This window comes from Labrus bergylta, chromosome 19 (genome assembly GCF_963930695.1).
Source record: "Labrus bergylta chromosome 19, fLabBer1.1, whole genome shotgun sequence".
Taxonomy (NCBI): Eukaryota; Metazoa; Chordata; class Actinopteri; order Labriformes; family Labridae; genus Labrus; species Labrus bergylta.
Window position 1 is genome coordinate 1,481,537 of NC_089213.1, and position 9,746 is coordinate 1,491,282.

The following is a 9,746-nucleotide window of genomic DNA, read 5'->3' on the forward strand; positions in this document are numbered from 1 at the left end:
CAGGAGAAACACCATGGTATTTGTTACTCTTTACCCCCCCCCCCCCCCCCATTCCCTTTGCTGGTGGTCATTAATGCACTTTGTGAGTTGTAAACTGTGTAAATGTTCCTGTTTTCTAGAAATGACCATCAATGCTCAGACACCTAAGATGACCTTGAGGGCACTATGTGCAGGATTTTCTCATTATAGAAGAATAATTGGCTTCTTCCTCTGCAGGTTATGACACGGTTTAGTGAGGAGCAGTGACCTTTAGGGGCGAATGGTTGAAAAGGTCGCTAAGAGGTCAGCTATGTTAGCTAAACCCAGAGCAACGTGTGCTCTCTTTAACACATCTCCTCTGTGTCAGCTGACCACGGCAGAGAGAAAAAGAATATCATATCTTTGTTTTCTGCCTCCTCTGTTGATCCGTCTGATTTAAGCGGCGTGCTGCAGCTTACTCAGATTTGAAGTCGGATCAAAACGATTAAGGATGGTTCCAGTTGGAGCATCTCTCTCTGTAAAACAAGGTGCAATAAGATGGATTTTTTGGCGCCACAGAAATGAAAGAATAGACTGAAATAATCTGACAGTGGCAATAATGCAAAGTGGTATTGGACTTATTTGAAGGTCGTAATGAAAGAAGTTTTATTTTGCATTTCTCTGCAGCTCCGTCTCACTGGTAGATCATTGGCTGTTGTACAGATAGATCGCACGGTGGACGAGGTGTTCAGTTACTAAGCATCTCTACGTGTCTGTTGTTGTAATGCAATAATGAAACAGTGTTATATAGTGGGAAATCCTACACCTGCTACCTGCAGCTTTGGAAACCTTATTCAGTGTGTGTTGGCTAAACGCTCGTCACTTTTGTACAGTAGATGTAAATAATGAAAAAAAAACCACAGGAGAAACAACGGCCTGTTCAGCCGGTTGTCAACGTGAAAAATTAAAAACTTAACCGATTTAAAAAGCTCTGTTTCATGCTGTCAAGTTAGCATTAGACTCCTGTGTGATGACATCAGCCCAGGGCCAAACCCTGCCTCCCTGCTGCTTCCTCACCGACTCCTGCCAATGTCTCATCTTGTACTTGGTAATTGATCGGCTGGATTTCATTGAAAATAGCAACTTGACGTTCACTGTGATTGAAATATATGACCGACTGAATCAGAGCATTGCAGTGAAAGGTCGAAAGCAGCTACCACATCAGGTAGATAAACACAGAATACACCTGCTTGAAAGTGAGCCTTACTGGGTTAGGGTGAAAGACTTATGACTGAGGTTGTTTAAGAGAGTCGTCATCCTGAGGTCTATTTAGCGTTTTTTCTTAGTCACCACCTTCAATAGAATTAGGACCGACATTTTGAAATGTCATTCTACAGGGAAGAGGATCAGCTGTCCTCTACCAGGTGCTAAATAACTAATGAAGACGTGCACATGTTCATCAATGCACACTCAGTATGCAAGTTCTCAGATAAATCAGAAAGTTATTCTCTGCTCTCCCAACAGCTCTGCTTAGGTTTGATCCCCCCCCCCCTCTCTATGGAGATGAACACCAGCTACGTGCTTGCACATGTTGGCTGTGGCTGCTGAGTCTTTGCACTCTACCAGATGCAGCCGGTGTCTTTTATATTTTACACAGCAGTTGGAAGCGATGAAAGTTAAGCTGTTTGAGGTCCACCAGCTACCTTAACCAGAATGAGCAATGAGCTTCCTGCCCTGCAGATAGTCCAAATAAATCTCCTCAGAGAGGATCCTCGGCCTCCCCCCATGTGATGTGGACTTGGAGGCTGGCAGTTACACGACCTGTGAGACAGGCGGTTTGGTTTATCACGTCGACTAGTCGGTCTAACCTTTAGAGTTTGGTATGGTTTCAGTTTCTCTCCAGACATGCATTCAACCAAATCAACAAAGAAGTCTTCAGGAGTCTGGCCCTGGTTCACCACTGCTTCGTCATTTTGGTGTTACTTCTCAGACAAACACCGACATCTGTGAGCTTTCTTGTACTGTAAATGCTGAGTTATGGTTTCAGTGCTTTAGAGTCTGAGCTTTGAAAATGATGTTGTGGCCGTCAGGCTTTGAGATCAGTGTTGGGCTGTTGAGTGATGTCTGTGAGGGCAGCTCTAAGAAATGAGTGTTCTCCTTTTGCCCTCAGAGAGCATGCTGTCTTAAGGACTTGTGCTTATTAAGTGAAGAGTCTCATCCTTTGATGGGTCGGCATCACAGCAGGTTTCTGTTTATGGAGCTTCCCTTTCTTTTGAATGTTTCAGCCTGCTGCTACTGCATCACGTTTAGAGCTTGGGATGGGAATCATTACACAATCTGTCAAGTGCTGGAGGATCCACTGGGTCATTGGTTCACAACTTTGGGTTCCAGATTTTGCACTTATAACTAAAATCATGACAACACACTCAGTGGATAGTTTGTACACCGGTTGCTTGGTGAGGACAAAGTGAGTGTGGTTCTGTTCTGTCAGGATACAATTCAACTATTTAAAATGATATGGATCATTATTTTCCTTGGGGGAGCCTCATCTTTTCTTAGACACAAGTAGGGGAGGGTGTCTCCATGGATAAGAGGTTGGGAACTTCTGCCCTAGTCGACATAAAAGCACTTATCAAAAGGTTTAAATATGCAACGTGTATGCGGTATTCATGTTATGATTACATTGTTAAACAATTGTCATGCAATATGTGCATCGTGTTTCTGGTATTTGTAAGTTTTCTAGCCGCGTCGGGCTCAAAAGTTGGTATTAATTGGCGGTGAATTCCCATCCCTTTGTAAAACAAATGATCATTAATGTTTTGTAATGCCATTTCTGTAGGTCTTTACATTTTGCTATGAGCTTAGGTCATTTAGAGAAGATATACAGACACAGTATAAATAAAGGAAAGTACACAGTCAGTGCGGGCTCTGTATGCTAAACCACTTGGAGCGTTGCTGATCCTTTTTAGGCAACAGCTGGTGGCTACGTGTTTCTGTTTTTGAAGCATTTGTCATTGGGTATGTGTGGCACCCCATGTGCATGCTTTTTTTTGCACATGTGTGGAATCTGTCTGCAGCTTTTGACTGGCAGATGATACTATAGCTTTGCCTGTGATGTGCTGAGCGCTGTTAAATTGATTTGTTGAGCAAAAATGATGAAAGGATGCAGAGAGAAGAAGGAGCCAGGCTGGAGGGCTGAGTCACTGGTTTGTTGACCTGTTGCTTTATCGACACGACCCCCGCCTCCTCCCCTGCGTCACTCTGCTCTGTCTCCACTGCTTTACTTTAAACCCGTGTGGGCTGAAAAGTGACCGGGCTTTGCTTTTGGAAAGGACTTGTAAAAATAAAGCTATGATTCTTTGGACTGTTTGAAAAGGATGTGAAGCTTTTCATGGGACGAGCGGTGGAGAGCTGTGAGGAGGGGATTCAGTGCTGTGTGTCCCTCTTTGCTTACTTTACTTGACGGCAGAGACAGCGACGATCCGCGGGGGATCGCATCGCACTGCCCACAAATGTTTGACGTTGCAACCGTGTGCACTCGAGGCAGACGCATGCTGTGACCTTTTGACTGTGTGGCAGTATTGTTGTCGCCATCTTTGTTACATTTTGGAATTACTCGCTTTTTTTTGAAGAAGGCATCGATTGAATATGCTTCCACAGGCTGTGACTGAAGAATTGATCATCCTGTAAAGATGAGATATCAGGGTGGCCCCCCCCCCCCACCCGGAGCCACGGCCCATCCCGTCATGGTCGACGAGGCAGTGTGTGCTATGCAGCCTTGAAACCACCAACTTTATTTATCACTGCCAAGATGTTTGCGGATGTGGCCGTTTTGAATACAGGGCCCCTTCGTACCCAGCGCTTGTTTTATTTTTTTCATGTATGTTGTGATTATTGTGCATCGCACGAGAGAGTGTGCACTGACCTTGGCCTTTGTAGTGCATACTGAAGAGGGGCCCTGATAGAAAATGGAGTGACAGCTCGTGTAGAGAGGGGAGGACTGGTCACAGGAGAGTGAAGGAGACCGGTGTGTGTGTGTGGTCCCCTCTTGGTGCTCAAGCTGTGCATTGGTGCTTTTCACAGGGTGCCCCGGCCTGAAACGTCTACTTTGGGGCAAATGCATATATGATAGCAAATGAGGAATGACTTAGCAGGGTTAGCCTAGCCTAGCTTAGCCCTGCACCTGCTCTTCTTCAGTTACCTTTAATTGTTTTTTTTTTAATCTGCGACTGGGTCAACTGCAAACTGTTTTCTGTTTACTGTGGTTCAAGCCAACAACTTAAAAACAAAACTTCAGAACCTTCTGGAGGATGAAAACTGAAGAAACTCACAGTGCAGTGGTCTCTACTATCCTCAGTTACAGGTTTGCAGGAGACACCTTAAAGCAGAGAGTGGACTTGAAGGTGTGGTTTCACTAAAGATGACTGCCCTCTTTAAGCAGGACGTCGTTTTGAACTTAAGGTCGGAGACTTTGTGAAGTGAAAGAGAGAAGAGCAGGGACTTAGAGAACTCGGATCAGGTCCATTTTTTTCCACGAGAATAAAAAAAAGAAAATATCTTACAGTAGATCTAGAATCTTCCTTAATTGTTTACTCTTCACATAAAAAGACACACACTGTTTCTTTGTCTCGTTTCCTGTCTCTCTCTCTCTCTCTCTCCTTCCATTATACTCTTCATCTTTTGTTTATACAAAGTATTAAACAAATACAAGAACTGTAAAATCAGAACAGAATCTGTCACTCTTTTTTAAATCTGTTGTTCTGTTGTGTCTGTTCTGTGTCCTGTTTGTATCATATTCCATCGTACACGTGGAGCTGATTGACTATCGTGTGCTTCTGGGATTGAAAGAAGAAAAAAAAAAATATGAATAATTTTTTCAGTCATTAATTCTGAATCTTGTTTCTGTTTGTTGTATCATGTCCGAGTAAAGGTTTTAATACTGTAAGTGAAGTGTTTCTCATTTTATTACTCCAACAAAGTTCTAAAACTTGTCAGAAATCAGGTTTCAATGAGCTTTTTAGTTACAGTAACCCGTTCTAAATGCAGACTGTGGTTTCTAAAATGACCAGAGTGGACTCGTTTCCTTTAGGCTCCTCGTGAAACGCCCGCTCGCTGCCCCTGAAGCGGAGCGTCCCAACTCTGCTCCTCACCGTGACCTGCAGAGATGATGGTCCGCTCCTCAGTCCAGCAGGACCCAAGGGCCCCAGGTGACCATCTGTGCCGCACTACCATCTCTGAACCTCTAGAGGGAGCACTGACCTCTCCTCCTCACCCCAGCTTCCTCCTCCTGGTCTGCTGTAAACTCCTCCCTCCATCAGAGCAGGTGGGGGTGAAGTTGCCTTTTCTTGCCTCCTCTCCTTCTTTGTGCAACTTGGCCGAAAAGGAAGCAACAAAACTGAAATCACAACATTTTTTTTGGTACATTTCACGATGCACTGGTGGCTGTATTCGCTCTACCACATATTTAAATGTTTAAGGACAGGAATGTGAATATGGGTTTGCATCTGTGTGGCCATGTAGGCTATCTTTCTATTTTTCCATCTGTTACAGTCTGTGCAGAGCAGGACCCAGAGTTCATCTCTTCACCCACAGTAGCTACGTTGAAAACGCTGCGCTCACCAAGACCAGAATGAGCAAAATCTAAAAACCACAAATCATTGCTATTTCAGGTTTGTTCACTCGTGTGTACATATTTTATTTTAAGCCGTACAGACCAGTTTTAGAAGTCATTAAAGTATTTTACAGATGTAAAGAATTCAGCTTTAGTTGCATAAAAAACATTTATGAAACTGTCGTCCACCTAGGCAACAGAACAAGTCTAAAACAGACCTTCCACTGATTCATCTGCATTAACCTATAAAGCCTTCAAACCACAGTGGGATATCCTGCATCAAGTGTTGGCACAAACCGGGTGGTAAGACGGTAATTCACATAGACATTGCTTTGGTTCATGTATTATTTTGTGTGCCTCTTATGGTTGATGTGGTTGTCTTATTTATAGACCCCCCAGAGTGCTTTGGTTTCCTTGATTTTGTGTTTGACTCACTTATTTTCCACTGCTCTCGTGCAGATTGGTGTTAAACAGGTTGTAAAAACACACGTTTGCACAGCCCGACTCCAATAACTAACCTAACACTAATGAGACGGGAGGTTAAGCATCACTTTCCATGTTTCAGATATCTGAGCCAAGTGTGTCACTGCAGAAGCTGCCCCCTGTAGTACCAGGAGCTACCAGCAGAGGGAGTAAGCACAATGAGTGTTCTGTTCAGGAGCCTGAAGCGTGTTAGGGCCATGTCAGCAGCATCCCGTGTAGAGAGAGGAGCCCGTGTGGAACCTCGCAGCTTGTCGAGTTGTAGAAAGTAAGTTGATCGTTTTGATTCAGGGGAAAAGTTGCCAACATGATGAGTCAATGTGAGAAACTGTTAAATACAAATGTGATTAAATGATTCATCTTAAAAATGGCCTTTTCTCTCTCAAGACTGTCAGCCTCAAATCACAAAATTCTAAGACATGGTGTGTAATCCACTCTGTTCCAATGACTGGAATAACACACAGGTAGGGGTGAAGTCTTACGCAGATGCAAACAATGATTTTCCAGTCGTTCTTACAGTTGAGTTGAAGGTTCATTGAAGTAAATTGATGCAGATATGAGAACAGCAACATAACGTTTCCAGTGAATACCTGTCTGAGTGCTGGTCTGAATAATGAATGCCGGTCTGGTGTGAACTGTATGTGCTCCCCCTACCTGCGCCTTCCCCTTCCTGTCACCTATGCCACTATACACACACACACACACACACACCCCTGTGTATTCAGTGTCCCTAGTGTTGAAAATAATACAGCAAGTTAAATCTATAATTATATGACATGCCAACAATGAACTCCTACATGGTGTTTAATGATTTTAAGTTGAACTAGAGTGTAAACCTGTATGTAGTGAAGGGACTCGCTGCCCCCTTCAAACTTTATTCTATACCGTGCATGTCAGAGCCATCTTCCATCCTTCATATCCCACATCCCCCTCCTCTTCTCAGGCTTTGTCATCCCGTCTTGTGGCTTATTTCACTCTTCTTCTTCTGTGTTTACTACCCTCCTCTTGTCTCATCCATCCTGTCTGTCAACCTTTCCATCTCTTTCTTGGTGTCTTTCCTGCCCTCCTCTCTCCCCAGTCTCCTCCTGGCTCTAACTCCTCCTCTCTCTCTCTCTCCCTCCTTCCCTCTTTCTCGCCCCCCCGACCCCCCTCCCCCTCCCCCTCCCTCCTCGAGCGCTGCAGAAAGACACCTTTGTAACTAGGGTCAAATTCCTCTTAATTTCTGCTTCACAAGTGTCAATTCTCACCACTTGAATGTTATTTCTGCAGACTGAATAAATGAGCCCTGTTTGAAGTTAGATACCCCACACACACACACACACACACGCACACGCACACGCACACACACACACACACACACACCTGAGGAGCACAGAGAGCTTTATTGAGTTTCTGACCTCTAGACACAGGACAAGTGACAAACAGAAGGGTGAGATGTGAGGTGTGTTTGATGCACACTATTATTTCCAGCGCTCAGGTAGACCTACACAGTCAAATAAAAACTATAATCTCCACTTCAGGATTGTGTAATTATCTGACCTCGCAAAAGAACCCTTTTGGATTCTAACATTTGAACATTTTGTCCCAGTTGTTTAGTTTGTTGCATTTTTCAACCAAATAAATCATCTTGAGGGCCTCAGTCCATTAAAACTGTTGTTCTTTTTTTACATCGTCAGTGCCTATTTTCAAAACAATACCAGTTTTTCAGCGTTTGTCCTAAACCCAAAAGCATTCTGTGCATCAGTTGTTTGTTGTCGCTGTGCTCACAGCTCACATTGCGGACACGCTGCACAAATTATAATCGCCCAGGAAGGTTTCTCTCAGCTCTGTGGTTTACTTGTTGTCCTGAATTTGAGGACTCTTTTCAATAAAAACTGCACTCCATAAAGTTTATATTCTAAACGTGTTCGGGTGATTTTGACATAATGAGGGAGTAGAGCACCACCTGCCTAGTCCTACTGCGAGGCATCCCAGCATGCTTTGTGAGCCGCTCGCAGTGCTGACCAGGCAGGCACTTTTTTAACAGCTTTTCTCCCTCATTATGTCAAAATGATCCATACAGAGAAAACTGTGATTTAGTTTATTTTAAATGTGTTAGAATAAAAGTCAGACAGATATAAGTGAATAAAAATAAATCACATGTGCAGGCGAGGGAGGAAACCCACTGTGAGTTTATTTCAAAACCAGATAAACAGATATCTATTAAAAAAACCTAGACGGATTATGAGATATTGGGCCCCTGGCATGTGGACCCTTATAGTTGAGGGGCCCATGATGATGATGAACAGGCTCATATATATATATATATATATACATATATATATATATATATATTAGTATTTCTTGAAGGACTTTTTGGACCCTGCTATTGAAATGAACTACTGAGTCCTTTGACTATGCAACATTAAGAGTAAAAGGGACTTCACACAGAAGCTCTGGCTTAGGGGCCCCCTGAGCCCTCGGGCCCCTGGGTCTGGGCCTGGTAGGCCCGTGTGGTAAACTATAATATTACAAAGTAAAACATCAATTAGAGCAAAACAAAAACAAACTGTGTGTTAAAAGTGTAACAAACATGACTAAATCAGGACTGTTGACTGGTTAGTAAATAAACTCTGTAGAAAGATTCAAGTGAACGCACTTAGAGACGCACCGCCCAGGAAACCATCACCTCACAAGGTTAATTTATGCAACAATAAATCACTGTTTATATTAAAATGCAGGATTTCTAACACGTGCTGTGAGCATTCTGGGATAGCTAGCAGCGCGGACAAGGCAGGCGACGCCATTTGTCATTGTGCTTTTTTCCCCTCACAGTGTCAAATCATTTTAAGAAAACAGTTTTATTTTAATATTTAGTAAATGAACCATGTGAGATGCTGGTTTTCTTAATGACTCCTCAGTTCAACACTACTTGTTAGCAGCCATCTCAACACCTCACCGTCTCAGTTTGTTCAACTTTTTGAACACCAGGATCATCAGAGTCACCGCTCCTTAACTGACCAATCAAATTCAAGAAGGGGCAGGACTTTCGTATCAACTTTAAACCGGACTCATCTTTCCAAAGGTATAATCTCCAGGTGTAGAGCTAGTGCTGATACAACGATGCACTTTCTGTTGTCTTTACGTTTTCTTTGAGATGTGTCTGCAAATATAAGAAAATATTAAGCATGTGGAAAGTAGTTTTAAAAAGGACTTAACCTCACTACCAAGGGAAGTGAGAAGAGAAGAGCTCTGCAATTAAAAATCGCAGCCTCTGCCGTCGCTTAATAAAAGCTACAAATGGACTCAGGCCATTTGAGCATCATGAAACATGATGTTAAGAGTAAAGACCATTTGGAGGACATTTTTCTCTCTGGTATTTACTTAGACACTTTAAGTGAGAGAAACATTTATTGTGCTGATTAAAACGATCCACTGTTGGCAGCCTTATTGTCATAGAGATTAATTAAAGGCACTGACTCTGTGTTTACTTTAACGTCAGTTTAAAGTTTCACCTCAACTATGAGACCCTGGATGGAAACAACACCATTTAGTGTCAAAATCTGGAGAAACTTTTTATTGAAGTTATACACACTGATGTCTCTTTCCGTTTATTTTATGACCCAAAAGTCGAAGCTCTCTGCCTCACTGTGCAGCTTGTTGTCTCTGTAACGTCCAGACCGTTGGGACGGAAAGAAACTTTGGAATGACTAGTGAC

The 9,746-nt window shown here is 43.1% G+C and overlaps 1 protein-coding gene across 4 annotated transcripts in view; it reads left to right on the forward strand.

Moving 5' to 3' along the window:
• rxrba (retinoid x receptor, beta a) overlaps positions 1-4,903 on the forward strand; it is a 23,488-nt gene extending 18,585 nt beyond the window's left edge. For all 4 annotated transcript variants that reach the window (XM_020657490.3, XM_020657492.3, XM_020657491.3 and 1 more), the window contains one exon: positions 1-4,903. This exon is cut by the window's left edge and continues 1,153 nt beyond it. The gene's annotated coding sequence lies outside the window, so the exon portion shown is untranslated.
• Positions 4,904-9,746: the final 4,843 nt, after the last annotated feature.